Source organism: Palaemon carinicauda, chromosome 4 (assembly GCF_036898095.1).
Source record: "Palaemon carinicauda isolate YSFRI2023 chromosome 4, ASM3689809v2, whole genome shotgun sequence".
Taxonomy (NCBI): domain Eukaryota; kingdom Metazoa; phylum Arthropoda; class Malacostraca; order Decapoda; family Palaemonidae; genus Palaemon; species Palaemon carinicauda.
In genome coordinates this window covers 74,122,612-74,139,832 of record NC_090728.1, presented here as the reverse complement: position 1 = coordinate 74,139,832, position 17,221 = coordinate 74,122,612, and positions in this window count along the sequence as shown.

Sequence of the window (17,221 nt, the reverse complement as noted above, 5' to 3'; positions counted from 1 at the left end):
ACACCTTGTATTAATTGAATCCTACAGAGCCATGAGAAAGGTGTTACACTATTGCTTCAGAAGGAAATTCTCTTAACGCACAAATAAATGAAAAGAACTGACAGCTTCAGAGACGCAGAGCCCTTTTGTCTCTGACACAGAGGCTGCTTGAAGTGGAATTCACTCCGCAAAGAAATATATTGAATGCTATAAATTCTAGATCTATGATTAGCAAACTTTAGAGATTGGTTTTCTATGTGGGATGCGAGAGAAGAAATGTAAAATGAAATGATGGGAGCTCATAGTTAACAATGGAAAAAAACGTTGTATAGACACATACAGAAATATATATATATATATATATATATATATATATATATATATATATATATATATATATATATGTATGTATGTATATATATATATGTATGTATGTATATATATATATATATATATATATATGTGTGTGTGTGTGTGTGTGTGTCTGTGCGCGTGTATATGTATGCATGCACATGAAAGTGTGTACATATATATTATATATATATATATATATATATATATATATATATATATATATATATATATATATATATATATATATATATATATATATATATATATATATATATATATATATTCTATAATATATATAAATTATATATATATATATTTATTTATATATATATATATATATATATATATATATAGAGAGAGAGAGAGAGAGAGAGAGAGAGAGAGAGAGAGAGAGAGAGAGAGAGATTTAATAAAATCCATCCATGGTCCCTGCCACAAAAATAAAAAAAAGGAAAGGAGGTAAAAAGACAAGTCTTCACCGTACCCCATAATTACATGCAAAACACGAAACCAAAAGCCCCAAAAACTCTCGAATGATCTTTCCTCTCCTTCAAAAGTCCACAACTAGTCAATGGGAAATAGCTTTTTAGGTCAAACAAATTGCAAGATTTTGTTTTATTGCATGAACATGTTATATGGACTCTTAGGAACACCATATCCAAAATGGGACAAATTCGGCCATTTTGAAGTTGTGAAAATCACACTTTTAACGTTTTCGGAGGGTAAATTTTTCCGTATTTTCCCGTTTTTCTCCAAAACGGTTCATCGCACGGGTAAGAGGTATAGGTACATAAACGATAGAAAATTAAATTTTGCACATGTCTGTCTCCATAAGTATTTACCCTAAAATGGAAAGTTTTTGCGCAAACAAGCCCGAAATTGGAATACACACATTTTGGAGAAACTGAAAAAATTGTCTTTGTACTCACATTTACCTGAATATCTCTTAAACTACTAACTTTACGGTAAAATGTCATAGAATTGCTTATTTAGAGTGAAGATTTTTCTTTATTTTGGCGTATTTACTTTCCATTATATCTTTATATTTTGCAAAAGAAACACACCCACATACAAATAGACACAATTTTAATTCATGCAAAACAGATGAAAATAGAAGGTTCAGTAAAACAAATTGCAATAGTTTATTCTATGCACGAATGTGTCATTTGGACTCTTTGGAACACCACAGTAAATAATATGACAAATTCGGCCATTTTGAATTTGAGTAATTCCATATTCAAAATGGCGACCGTTCTCACTGTTTGAACTGACGTATCTTAAATTTCCACTTTTTAATGCCTGCATGGCTGATAACAGAATATTCTGTTAGCACGAAGCAAGGTCTATATATACCAGGTCAGCCAACGCGCAGCTTAAGCTGTGAATCACCCATACTGTGACGTCAAGCTTCCCCGTCTCACACACGTGGGTAAATAAAACAAAGGACCGTTGCCTTAGTTAGCTACCTATAGAGGTAACGTAAACAATAGGAGACGCTGTGCCCATTAGAAATAATATCAAAGGTAGAGGATGCAGGTTATGCCGTGGTAGCAGTTGTGCATGACATGGGTTCTACAAATCTCCGTATGTGGAAACACCTTAACATTGACCCTCTTGAAAATAGGATATCTTTCAAAAATCCTAAGGCAGAAAAAGAAGTTTTTGTTTTCTCAGATGTTCCACATTTAATTAGATCAGTTAGAAATAATTTTATTGACTCCGGTTTTTTCTTCAAGACTGGAGAGTGTATATCAGATGATGGCATACGGGAAATGCTTAATAAAACCAAAACAGAATATGGGCTTGCATATAAGATTAATGAAATGCATTTAACTGTAACAGGTCAACAAAGACAACGCGTTAAATTAGCAGTTCAATTACTGTCTAGGTCATGTGCCAACACATTAAAATATTTATGGGCAAAGGGACTGTTGGTGTGTCAAAACTGGAATCAAACATCTGATTTTATTCTTTTGATAAATGATTGGTTCGACGTAATGAATTCTTCCTCCATGTATGGAGAGTTTGGTAAAAGCAATGCTTTTGGTATTGATGTAGAAAAACAAACAGGTACACTGCTCAAGGTAATCGAGGTAATGAATACTATGAGTTAAAAATCCTAATAAAAAAGTCTTTTCAAGTTTCAGAAATGAATAATTTTATCATGTAAATCTACCATTGCTTTGTTTGATATGTTAAAAGGCTCTCATAGTATTGACTACCTAGTTACACAAAGACTAAATCAAGATTGCCTTGAACATTTCTTTGGGTGTATAAGGCAAATGGAGGGGCACTATGATCATCCTCATGCTGTGAACTTAAAATTTCGGCTAAAAAAAAAAATTCTACTAGGAAAGGAAATTAAAGTATTAATTGAAAAGTGTAAAATCACCACTGTTGAAAAATCTCATGAAGCAGCCAAAGACGATGAATCTATCACGAAAGAAAGGGACTTTGCGTTAGAAATATGCCTAACAACGCAGATATTCAGAAATTTAGATTTTGATTTATAGAAAGATGCTTTAGACGAGGAAGAAGACCTTTTGAGAGCAAATAGAGAAAGATATTGGGGGAGTAATTGAGGAAGAAGCTCTTAAATACATTGGTGGATATATTGTAAAGAAATTTTGTGTAAAATATCCTGAGCTAGGAAATAAGACTGAAGAAGTGCTAAGGAATGATACTTGGATAGCATGTGTTAATCGGGGGGAATTACATGCACCTTCTAGTCAGTTTTTTTCACATGTTATTGCTTTTTTTTTTTTTTTTTTTTTTAAGATATCGGTATATTTTCTAATGCGATATCTTAATAATTTGATAAAGTATAGAAAACCTCAAGGACAACCATGCAGGGAGGCCCTAAGAAAAATAATGAAAGTTGTAACTTGGTAGAATATTTTCCAAAAGTAAAATGTTGTTTTATTTACATTGACTGTGTGATAGAACTACGTTCTTAATGGGTCTCGCCAACACTAAGCCCCTTCAGATGACATAGGTGCGCAGAAGAGGCTTAAAATCGGTACGCTGTCTGGCTGACCTGGTATATCTGGACCGTGGCACGAAGCAAGCTTCTGCCACTTCATTGCGGATAATGTTGACCACAATGCAGTAACAATTACTGGAAAGGACACTTATCATGGCATGGGTCTGATGTGTGCAGTCACACCACCAGTAGCCACATCTCAAACAGTCATTCGGAATTCGGAATATTTTAAGACCAAGCCAAAAAGTATTGCATTAAAAAGGTATAGAAAACTTGGAAAAGTGGGAGACATGTTGAACTACAAAACAGTATCGTCCATGATGACATCAGAGAACATCTTGATACCCTTTGGAAGATTTCATTTCCTTATAAATGCAACAGGCCAGGATGGTCAGGCTTTATGCAGACCATTACCTGAGGTAGCCAATTAGGAAAAGCATCCTTCCACTTCTTACCAATGGTTGACTTGGATCCAAACAATTTAAGCTGTATCTTTACTACCCTGATGTTTGTAAATGACGAGTGCATGAAATACAACATATCGCCTGTCATCACATTTGATCAACCCTTGTGGCTCAAGGCAAGGCATATCATCAGCCATGAAAACCAACTCAAACATATTGTTCTCATCCTAGGGCCATTCCATACCTTAATGAGCTTCCTGGCCACTATGGATCATATCATGAAAGATAGTGGACTGAGAACACCACTGGAGCTTGTGTATGGGCCCAACACTGTCAACCATACGCTGGCTGGAAAGGCATATGAGCGAGCAGTACGTGGCCACTTCTTAGTTGATGCTGCTTTGAATGTATCAGTGGCCAAGAAAGCATCAGATCATGAGGCCACTCAGAATTCAATAGATGGAGCATTACAGAAGTTTGACAAAGTTCTTCGATCAACAGAAACATAAGTGGAAACTGAAGACTAGGACATATTGGCAGTTGAAGAGAGGCTCAGAGATATTCAGGATCAGCTACAACAGAGCCCAAATGGAAAATTATGGGTTCAGTACATGGAGATGATGGATATCCTGTGATCTGCACTCAGAGGTCAAAGAACCAGCCAGCCAACATTGTACTTCAGGGCACTACAAAGAATGCTTCCATTTATTGCTGCCTATGGACACAATAACTACACAAAATCAGCACATCTATTCCTCCAGGACATGGTGGACCTACAGAAAACGAATGAGAAACTATATGACCAACTTAATGAGTCTGGTTTGTTCTTCATTGGAGATCAGACAGATACTGGGCTAGGTTAGCACCAGATCTTGTTATTGAGTAGGTGTTAATGAAATCCATAAAGTCAACAGGAGGCTTAACACATGGACGAGGTATGGATGAAATTCAACGAACAAAATGGTTACAAGCCATGCCAGTCTTTGCACAGATAAGTGATGAAGTAAAGAGTGTCCATGAGAAGACTGGCACTGAAAGAAACAAAGACTTGACTGAATCCAGAAGGATGAGAGATCAGGAGGATACTTCAAAGATATTCCAGTACCTAGAACAACATAGTCCTTTCACAGAAAATGAGTATTTGTACAACATTATTTCAGGATTATCCGCACCACAGTCAAATGCTCACCTTGCCAAATATTTTGGGAACAATATAATAGAAATGATGGAAGACCAAAATGCAGCAAACTATATCTTCAGAAAGAAACACCAAATCAAGACAATGGGTCAGAAGATAGTAACAGATGGAGTTGAAGTGCAGGTAGATCCTCAAGCTCTATTTCAGCAGTTACTTGTGATAGCCAGTAATGCTGAAATCAGCTTAAGTGAAATCATGAGGTTTGAGCTCTCTGTATACCCACCATCACTGTTCACAAGCAATGAACTTCCTCGAAGTGCCACCAAATCTCAGCTTGCAGATGCCATATCAAAATCCACTATAAGTCAAGCTGAGTCAATCCCTGATGCTGAATGTTCTGTTTTTGATGGTGGATCCTTGCTTCAACGCATCAAATGGACTGCAGGAGAAACATATGAAGATATTGCATCCAAATATGTTGTTCTTTTCAAGAGAAATAGCTATCCTATTGTTATCTTCGATGGATATAGCAATACTGCATCGTCAAAATATGTGACTCATCAAAAGCGTGCTAGGGGCTTAAACGTTGCCCCAGATGTTCACCTGACACGCACTAAAGTCTTTACCTTTGGAACTAAGGAGGCATTTCTAGCAAACCATAAAAACAAAGAGAGATTTATCAACTTTCTGTCTGAAACTCTGAAGGAGCATGGTGTATCTACAAAGCATGCAGAGGGAGATGCAGATTTTCTAATAGTGAAAGAGGCAGTTAACATGGCAGTTAGCAAGGTAACATACGTTATAGCAGAGGTCACTGACATTTTGGTGCTTCTCTGTCATCACATGAAGTCTACCAGTCAGCCCCTGTTCATGGTATCACAGAAATCCAATATGAAGCATCCCATTTGGAACATCGGAGAAATTAGTGCACGACTCGGTGAAGAATGCTGCAGGTGTTTGCCATTTATGCATGCTCTGTGTGGATGTGACACCACGTCAAGGTTAAACAAAATAGGAAAGGGTGCTGTACTGAAAAAACAAAGTGTTCTGTGCGAGTGTGCTGTGCCATTCTTGTCTCCCAGCTCAACTCACGAGGAAATAAAAATAGCAGGAGAACGAGCAATTATTCAGATGTAGAGCTCTAACAGTGATTGTGCAACTCTTGATGACCTGAGAAAGAAAAAGTTTCAGGGCGAAGTCATCAAAAGTTTGAGAAGTGTTGATGTGAAAGACCTGCCACCTACTAGTGATGCAGCAAAATATCACTCATTCCGGGTTTATTATCAAACACAATTCTGGCTAGGTAACAGTGATATTAAACCTGATGATTGGGGCTGGAAGAGAAATGGAAGAAACTTAATTCCTTGCACGATGGACAACAGCCCTGCGCCTGATGCCTTGCTGAGAGTAATCAGATGCAAATGCAAAGGCTTTTGTGACACTCAGCACTGCTCATGCAAAAAACACAGGTTATATTGTACAGATTTTTGTAAGGAGTGTCAAACTAGCACTTGTGTTAACATATTAATAGACGGAGACACTTAACAAGATTAATTTAGTTTGTGCATGTATTTTGAGCAACAATGATTGTATTTTTTTATTTCTGTTATTTTCGAACACCGTCAAGAGCTAATCAATAATTTGATCGTTTTTCATATTAGTTAATCTTGCATATATTACAACCATTGTAAAACCCAAGAAAATTGCAAAGGTAATTTTCTTCTTGAAATATTAAGTGCAGCCTTCATTTCAACCAGGGGCCCACAGAGGTCACGGGTGAAAACTGATGTCTACAGTAAATTCCTGGAGATCATGCTTTTTTGAGTAATATATATATATATATATATATATATATATATATATATATATATATATATATTTAAGTGGATATTTTAGAGGATACTTCCATGCACACAATGAGAACGGCCGCCATTTTTGATACGGAATTACGCAAACTCAAAATGGCCGAATATGTCATATTATTTACTGTGGTGTTCCAAAGAGTCCAAATGACACATTCGTGCATAGAATAAACTATTGCAATTTTTTTTACTGAACCTTCTATTTTCATCTGTTTTGCATGAATTAAAATTATGTCTATTTTTGCATGTGTGTGATTCTTTTGCAAAAATATCAAGATATAATGGAAAGTAAATACGCCAAAATAAAGAATAATCTTCACTCTAAAGGACCAATTCTATGACATTTTACCGTAAAGTTAGTAGTTAAGGAGATATTTAGGTAACTGTGAGTACAAAGTCGATTTTTTCAGTTTCTCCAAAATGTGTGTATTCCAATTCCAGGCTTGTTTGTGCAAAAAATTTCAATTTTATGGTAAATACCTATGGAGACAAACATGTGCAAAATTTAATTTTCTATCGTTTATGTTCCTATACCTCTTACCCGTACGATGAACCGTTTTGGAGAAAAACGGGAAAATATGGAAAAATGTACCCTCCGAAAACATTAAGTGTGATTTTCACAACTTCAAAATGGCCGAATTTGTCCCATTTTGGATATGGTGTTCCTAAGAGTCCATATAACATGTTCATGCAATAAAACAAAATATTGCAATTTGTTTGACCTAAAAAGCTATTTCCCATGGACTAATAACCAATCCGTTGTAGCCAGTGTGAGATGAATAAGGACATGTCTGAGGCTTTTGTTCTGCAGTGGACTAAAAACGGCAGCATTATTTGTTGTTTTCGTGTTTTATATATATATATATATATATATATATATATATATATATATATATATGTATATATATATATATATATATATATATATATATATATATATATATATATATATATATATATATATATATATATATATATATATACATACATGCATATATATATATTTATATATATATACATATGTACATATATACACATACACACACACACACATATATATATATATATATATATATATATATATATATGCTATATATATATATATATATATATATATATATATATATATCATAACTGGCTAACTTGAAGGATAATTACTTGGCTAAACAGTGAAGCTTGAAGTATGCTTGGCTTAAGAGACCAGCTTCAAAGATACTTGCTTTACAGTGAGGCTCGAAAGATGTTCGGTTTAACAACCTATTCGAAAGATACTTGCCTTAATGGAGAGGCTCAAAGGATGTTTGGCTTAACAACCAATTCGAAAGATACTTGGCTTAACAGTGAGGCTCGAAGGATGTTTGGCTTAACAACCTATTCGAAAGATACCTGCCTTAACGGAGAGGCTCGAAGGATGTTTGGCTTAACAACCTATTCGAAAGATACCTGGCTTAACGGTGAGGCTCGAAGGATGTTTGGCTTAACAACCTATACGAAAGATACTTGGCTTAACAGTGAGGCTCGAAGGATGTTTGGCTTAACAACCTATACGAAAGATACTTGCCTTAATGGAGAGGCTCGAAGGATGTTTGGCTTAACAACCAATTCGAAAGATACTTGCCTTAATGGAGAGGCTCGAAGGATGTTTGGCTTAACAACCTATTCGAAAGATACCTGGCTTAACGGTGAGGCTCGAAGGATGTTTGGCTTAACAACCTATTCGAAAGATACCTGGCTTAACGGTGAGGCTCGAAGGATGTTTGGCTTAACAACCTATTCGAAAGATACCTGGCTTAACGGTGAGGCTCGAAGGATGTTTGGCTTAACAACCAATTCGAAAGATACCTGGCTTAACAGTGATGGCTTAACGGAGAGGCTCGAAGGATGTTTGGCTTAACAACCAATTCGAAAGATACCTGGCTTAACGGAGAGGCTCGAAGGATGTTTGGCTTAACAACCAATTCGAAAGATACCTGGCTTAACGGAGAGGCTCGAAGGATGTTTGGCTTAACAACCAATTCGAAAGATACCTGGCTTAACGGAGAGGCTCGAAGGATGTTTGGCTTAACAACCTATTCGAAAGATACCTGGCTTAACGGTGAGGCTCGAAGGATGTTTGGCTTAACAACCTATTCGAAAGATACCTGGCTTAACGGAGAGGCTCGAAGGATGTTTGGCTTAACAACCTATTCGAAAGATACCTGGCTTAACGGAGAGGCTCGAAGGATGTTTGGCTTAACAACCTATTCGAAAGATACCTGGCTTAACGGTGAGGCTCGAAGGATGTTTGGCTTAACAACCTATTCGAAAGATACCTGGCTTAACGGTGAGGCTCGAAGGATGTTTGGCTTAACAACCTATTCGAAAGATACCTGGCTTAACGGTGAGGCTCGAAGGATGTTTGGCTTAACAACCTATTCGAAAGATACCTGGCTTAACGGTGAGGCTCGAAGGATGTTTGGCTTAACAACCTATTCGAAAGATACCTGGCTTAACGGTGAGGCTCGAAGGATGTTTGGCTTAACAACCTATTCGAAAGATACCTGGCTTAACGGTGAGGCTCGAAGGATGTTTGGCTTAACAACCTATTCGAAAGATACCTGGCTTAACGGTGAGGCTCGAAGGATGTTTGGCTTAACAACCTATTCGAAAGATACCTGGCTTAACGGTGAGGCTCGAAGGATGTTTGGCTTAACAACCTATTCGAAAGATACCTGCCTTAACGGTGAGGCTCGAAGGATGTTTGGCTTAACAACCTATTCGAAAGATACCTGCCTTAACGGTGAGGCTCGAAGGATGTTTGGCTTAACAACCAATTCGAAAGATACCTGGCTTAACGGTGAGGCTCGAAGGATGTTTGGCTTAACAACCTATTCGAATGATACTTGCCTTAATGGAGAGGCTCGAAGGATGTTTGGCTTAACAACCAATTCGAAAGATACCTGGCTTAACGGTGAGGCTCGAAGGATGTATGGCTTAACAACCTATTCGAAAGATACTTGCCTTAATGGAGAGGCTCGAAGGATGTTTGGCTTAACAACCAATTCGAAAGATACTTGGCTTAACGGTGAGGCTCGAAGGATGTTTGGCTTAACGGTGAGGCTCGAAGGATGTTTGGCTTAACAACCTATTCGAAAGATACTTGCCTTAATGGAGAGGCTCGAAGGATGTTTGGCTTAACAACCAATTCGAAAGATACTTGGCTTAACGGTGAGGCTCGAAGGATGTTTGGCTTAACAACCTATTCGAAAGATACTTGGCTTAACGGTGAGGCTCGAAGGATGTTTGGCTTAACAACCAATTCGAAAGATACTTGCCTTAATGGAGAGGCTCGAAGGATGTTTGGCTTAACAACCAATTCGAAAGATACCTGGCTTAACGGTGAGGCTCGAAGGATGTTTGGCTTAACAACCTATTCGAATGATACTTGGCTTAACGGTGAGGCTCGAAGGATGTTTGGCTTAACAACCTATTCGAAAGATACTTGGCTTAACGGTGAGGCTCGAAGGATGTTTGGCTTAACAACCTATTCGAAAGATACTTGGCTTAACGGTGAGGCTCGAAGGATGTTTGGCTTAACAACCTATTCGAAAGATACTTGCCTTAATGGAGAGGCTCGAAGGATGTTTGGCTTAACAACCAATTCGAAAGATACCTGGCGTAACGGTGAGGCTTGAAGAATGTTTGGCTTAACAACCTATTCGAAAGATACTTGCCTTAATGGAGAGGCTCGAAGGATGTTTGGCTTAACAACCTATTCGAAAGATACTTGGCTTAACGGTGAGGCTCGAAGGATGTTTGGCTTAACAACCTATTCGAAAGATACTTGCCTTAATGGAGAGGCTCGAAGGATGTTTGGCTTAACAACCAATTCGAAAGATACTTGGCTTAACAGTGAGGCTCGAAGGATGTTTGGCTTAACAACCTATTCGAAAGATACTTGGCTTAACGGTGAGGCTCGAAGGATGTTTGGCTTAACAACCTATTCGAAAGATACTTGCCTTAATGGAGAGGCTCGAAGGATGTTTGGCTTAACAACCAATTCGAAAGATACCTGGCTTAACGGTGAGGCTCGAAGGATGTTTGGCTTAACAACCTATTCGAAAGATACTTGCCTTAATGGAGAGGCTCGAAGGATGTTTGGCTTAACAACCAATTCGAAAGATACTTGGCTTAACAGTGAGGCTCGAAGGATGTTTGGCTTAACAACCTATTCGAAAGATACTTGGCTTAACGGTGAGGCTCGAAGGATGTTTGGCTTAACAACCTATTCGAAAGATACTTGCCTTAATGGAGAGGCTCGAAGGATGTTTGGCTTAACAACCAATTCGAAAGATACTTGGCTTAACGGTGAGGCTCGAAGGATGTTTGGCTTAACAACCTATTCGAAAGATACTTGCCTTAATGGAGAGGCTCGAAGGATGTTTGGCTTAACAACCAATTCGAAAGATACTTGGCTTAACAGTGAGGCTCGAAGGATGTTTGGCTTAACAACCTATTCGAAAGATACTTGCCTTAATGGAGAGGCTCGAAGGATGTTTGGCTTAACAACCTATTCGAAAGATACTTGCCTTAATGGAGAGGCTCGAAGGATGTTTGGCTTAACAACCAATTCGAAAGATACCTGGCTAAACGGTGAGGCTCGAAGGATGTTTGGCTTAACAACCTATTCGAATGATACTTGGCTTAACGGTGAGGCTCGAAGGATGTTTGGCTTAACAACCTATTCGAAAGATACTTGGCTTAACGGTGAGGCTCGAAGGATGTTTGGCTTAACAACCAATTCGAAAGATACTTGGCTTAACGGTGAGGCTCGAAGGATGTTTGGCTTAACAACCAATTCGAAAGATACTTGGCTTAACGGTGAGGCTCGAAGGATGTTTGGCTTAACAACCGATTTGAAAGGTACTTGCCTTAATGGAGAGGCTTGAAGGATGTTTGGCTTAACAAACCATTCGAAAGATACTTGCCTCAACGATGAAGCTTGAGGGATGCTTAACAGACCAGTTTGAGAGATGGTTTACCTGCCACATAAAAACACCAGAATAGTAACCCCAACATACATCCATTAACTGCTGTAGTATTTGTTATGTATAATATTTCACTTTTGACAACCTACGTCACAAAGTGTGAGGTCCAGAAAAGTCCTAAAATTCCCCCAGGAATATTTTGAAATTCTAGTTCATGCTGTGTCATTTGTCTGGTATTTGCTGTATGTTGACCCTTCTCTCATACAAAGCACGCGTGGAATTCAAAACTATGTCGGTCCAGAGAGGGAGAGAGAGAGAGAGAGAGAGAGAGAGAGAGAGAGAGAGAGAGAGAGAGAGAGAGAGAATTTCAGATCGAAGTCACTTCCTGCCACCAATGTCCGAACCGTTATTAGTGGCAGGTGTAATGACCGCTCTTTTTGTTTTTGTTATTTTTATTTTTGTTTATCAGCCAAATGAGATGGAACAGAATTGGATCAACAACAACTGATTATTTTGATGTGGGATGGAAAGATGGCGGGGGGGAGAGATTGGATTAGGTAAAAGAGGGTTGTGGAACCTTTGGGGGAGGAGAGGAGGAGGGGATAATGAATGTGTCACGTCTAAAAGACTTGGTATGAGGTGCTATGTCAAGGGAGCGAGGGGGGGGGGTTGCTCTGAGGTAAAGGGTGGGGGGGGGGTAATAAGGGGTTTTGGGAGATATTAGGGCCGCAAATATCATATTTAAAGAGATAATTTGGTAGAATGTGTTATCGATTACTCACTCTCTCTCTCTCTCTCTCTCTCTCTCTCTCTCTCTCTCTCTCTCTCTCTCGGCAGAAAATATCCATTCAGAAAATACACTTTATGTATATATCCATAAAAAGAAAAACATACATCTATGTATATAAATTGATATGCATACATACAAACACACACACATACACACACACACACACATATATATATATATATATATATATATATATATATATATATATATATATATATATATATATATATATATATATATATCAACAACAACAACAAAAACAAAAACAACAACAACAACAACAAATGCAAACGTTTCCAATCCACTTTAGGAAAATTTCTAAGATCGACGTTTAATCATCCAGTTCACAATTATTAAAATAAAAAGTCAAACCTATATATATATATATATATATATATATGTATATACCAATGAGTACATGGCCATAAATTTCCTTTGAGAGAGAGAGAGAGAGAGAGAGAGAGAGAGAGAGAGAGAGAGAGAGAGAGAGAGAGAGAGAGAGCTCCCATTCCTCATGCATTTTCAGAGACGTGAAATCACTCTTCTACAATCAAAAGAAAATTGAAGACTCCAAGAGAGTAGCTCGGTGAGGGTGACAGACAATAGATCTATTATTTTCTTTTTTTATTTATTTCGAAGATGCTACTGTTACTTTGCTCATTTTCTACAAATACTGGAGAAAGCGGAAGAGCTTTGGGAGGAGGGTGGGTTATCAAGTACGAATGGAAGAGAAAGAAGGAGAGGATGAAGAAAAATATAGTAATAATAATAATAATAATAATAATAATAATAATAATAATAATAATAATATTAATAATAATAATAATAATATCTACATAACAAAACCCATGTTTACTCTTTCTATGTAACCCGATAGCAGAAAATCCCCGAAGGGTATAAAGTACTGAAGTTTATAAAAGTTTCCCAGAATCCCTGAGAGTATGATTAGTAAACAAAAAGGAAATTATATAAAAATTATATAAAATAATATAAAAGCAATTCAAATGGCTAATTTAAAGGCTTACTATCATACTTCTGCTGCTTTAAGTTTATTCTTTAAGTCTTCTTATTTTTTCTAATTAATGTAGAAGTTACAGTATAGTTTACATATTGTTACTGTTCTTAAAATATTTTATTTTGACTGCGTTTATAGCATCCTGCTTTGCCAACTAGGGTAGTAGCTCAGTCTTTTATACTATTACTAAGTTTATCAATAGAAAGTAACTTAGCCCGAAGCTTATGGACGGTACGTGACGTTCTTAATTTCAGGCTGCGAGTTTCTGGGACTGCGCTCGACCCAGCTTACCGCCCACAAGTCGACCCACCTGTGTATGGGTAACTGGACTATAATAAATACCAGGATGACGATATGCAATATATATGTTTAGAGGAAATGAAGGTATATGGCTAAAAATATAAATACATATATAGGCACTCACGCACAGACAGGTGATTACTGAAGCAGTGTGTATCAGAATGCAGCAGCCTGTATATAACATTCAAATTGTATGACTATGTCAGCCCTTCCAACAGGAGGGCATTTCACAGCATCAAGAATGATCCAGATGTGTTATTTTCATTGATTTCTTTGGAAATTATCTTCAAATGCTCATTATTTCTTATATTATTTCTAATTTCTAATTGTATGAATGCACTGCCATTATATAAGAATTATGACTTCTCTAGTGATATTCCCTGATGAAAGCCATATGCTTCTGGATGAAACAGCTCTCAGCAAAATTTGAATAACAAATGACATGTTTTCCTTCAAAAATCTATCCCAGGACACAAGACAAGAAACCGAAAACGACAAAAGTATTGCCTTAAAATAATTACAAGTACTTTAGAATTTAATAAAAAATTCCCATATAAATAAATTATTTTTCCAATAATTCACATACTTATTTCAGAGTATTATTCGTGATACAATCATTAGACTGCCCCTCTCTCTCTCTCTCTCTCTCTCTCCTCTCTCTCTCTCTCTATCAGTAGGCAAATGTAGGCTAGTATGCACATCAATATCACAAATCAAATTCCCACTCTTCGACCACTTCCTGAATATTAGAAAATCACCTTCTGGCCATAAGTGAATAGAATAACGCGTCATCAACGCAATAAATTCAGAATATAAAATGAATTCTTCGGCAAAACTTTTAGAAAGCATCAAAACTTTCTTCTTTTGATTTTTCTTTTTATATTTGATGTTTATGGTGATGTACATTCCGGCACACTTTTCCATCTTATTTTTCTTCCTCTTGTTTTTATTAAAGGTATTATAGTTTATAGAGGGAATATTTATTTTGGTGTTGTTGCTGTTCTCAAAATAGTTTATTTTTCCTTGTTTTCTTTACTTACTGAGCTATTTTCCATGTAGGAGCCCTTGGGCTTATAGCATCCTGCTTTTTACAACTGGGGTTATAGCTTAGCAAGTAATAATAACAACAACAACAACAATAATAATAATAATAATAATAATAATGCTACTACTACTACTACTACTACTACTACTACTACTACTAATAATAATAATAATAATAATAATAATAATAATAATAGTAATAATAAAAACGGAAATAAAAGAAAATACCAAAATAGATACACAAAACACCCACATAAAAAATTAACAAAAACACAACAAACACGAAAGGTGTTTGTAATAATTTTATGGATTTAATTAGCAGAATTAAATGTTAAAATGATGAAGCTTACTTTAGAATTAGTTGTAGGAAACTATTTTTATGGCTTCGGGAGGAAAAAAACGATTCAAATTAGATATAAAATGACCCATAATTGACAATTTATACATGCTATAAAATATCTAGAAAGTCTAACGAATGAGGTTTATTAAAGATGAAAGATTAATTAGAAAGGAAAAGAAAAGAAAAACATAAGAGAAACTATAGTGAAATTATATATATATATATATATATATATATATATATATATATATATATATATATGTATATATATATATATAATTATACATATATAAATATATATACATATATATATTTTCCCTACATAATATAGAGTATGTTTCTGGCTATATATATATATATATATATATATATATATATATATATATATATATATATATATATATATTTATATATATGCATATACATATATTTATATATATATATATATATATATATATATATATATATATATATATATATATATATATATATATACATACATAGAGTATATATATATATCTCCCCTACATAATATAGAGTATGTGCCTGTATATATATATATATATATATATATATATATATATATATATATATATATATATACATATATGCATATACATATATTTATATATATATATATATATATATATATATATATATATATATATATATATATATATATACATACATAGAGTATATATATATCTCCCCTACATAATATAGAGTATGTGTGTGTATATATATATATATATATATAATGTCTGAATATACTATCCGGTCATGCTCAATTATATTGTCGGATGTATAACTAATCGGTCTCTCCCCATCATGTAGGAGGAAAGGGAGTAGTCAGATCCTGGTGAAAAGGGAGTGGGTGTGTATGAGTGTGCCGTAATTTTTGAGGTGTCGCATACACTTCTATGTGTCTATTTATTTATGTGTGTGTGTATATATGTATGTATGTATGTATGTATATATATATATATATATTATATATATATATGTGTGTGTGTGTATACGCACACACGCACACACACACATATATATATATTTATATATAAATATATATATATATATATATACACAGTATATATATATATATATATATGCATATCATGATGCATATATATATACAGTTTATATCATCTTCTCCTACGTCTACTGACGCAAAGGGCCTCGGTTAGGTTTCGCCAGTCGTCTCTATCTTGACCTTCTCAATCAATACCTCTCCATTCATTATTTCATAATTCAAGGTTCATTGTCCTCAATCATGTATTCACTCGAGTACTCACTCTTCTAGTTTCATTTCCAATCCTGTCCTCCCATTTAACTCCCGATATTCTTCTGAAGACTTTGTTCTCAAATCTACTAAATCTCTTGGATATTGTTTCATTGTCATACCATGACTCATGTCCATAGAGTAACAACGATCTCACTAAACTGATATATAGTCTGACTTTTAGATGTAATTTCAGGCGATTTGATTTCCAAATTTTACTTAACCAAGAAATTGTTTGATTTGCTTTTATCAATCTTTCACTAAACTCTAAGACCCTGTATTGGAGATCATAGTTCCTAAATATTTAAATCATATATATACACACACACACACACATATATATATATATATATATATCTATCTATCTATCTATATATATATATATATAAATGAATATATATATATATATATATATATATATACATATATATATATACTCGACCCCCAAATCTTTAAAATCCACGTTTTTCGACTAGCGGATATATAACGATGAAACAAACCAAGCGCGTGGCGTGCTCGTGCACGCTTACCTGCGCCACACCACGCACGCGTACGCGCGTGCGAATAAGAGCATGAAAAGACATCCTCAGTGGAACCCGTGCTTTGATCCACAGGGCGACGGGAGATGAATAAAAACTAGGTCTGTTATTCACTGGGTCATATATATAGCGGACATCTACACTAGTGTACGCAACCCGTCAGCAATGAAGGCTAAATATTTAGATAGATTCAATACTTCCGATCATACCCCCTTCCCGAACTACCA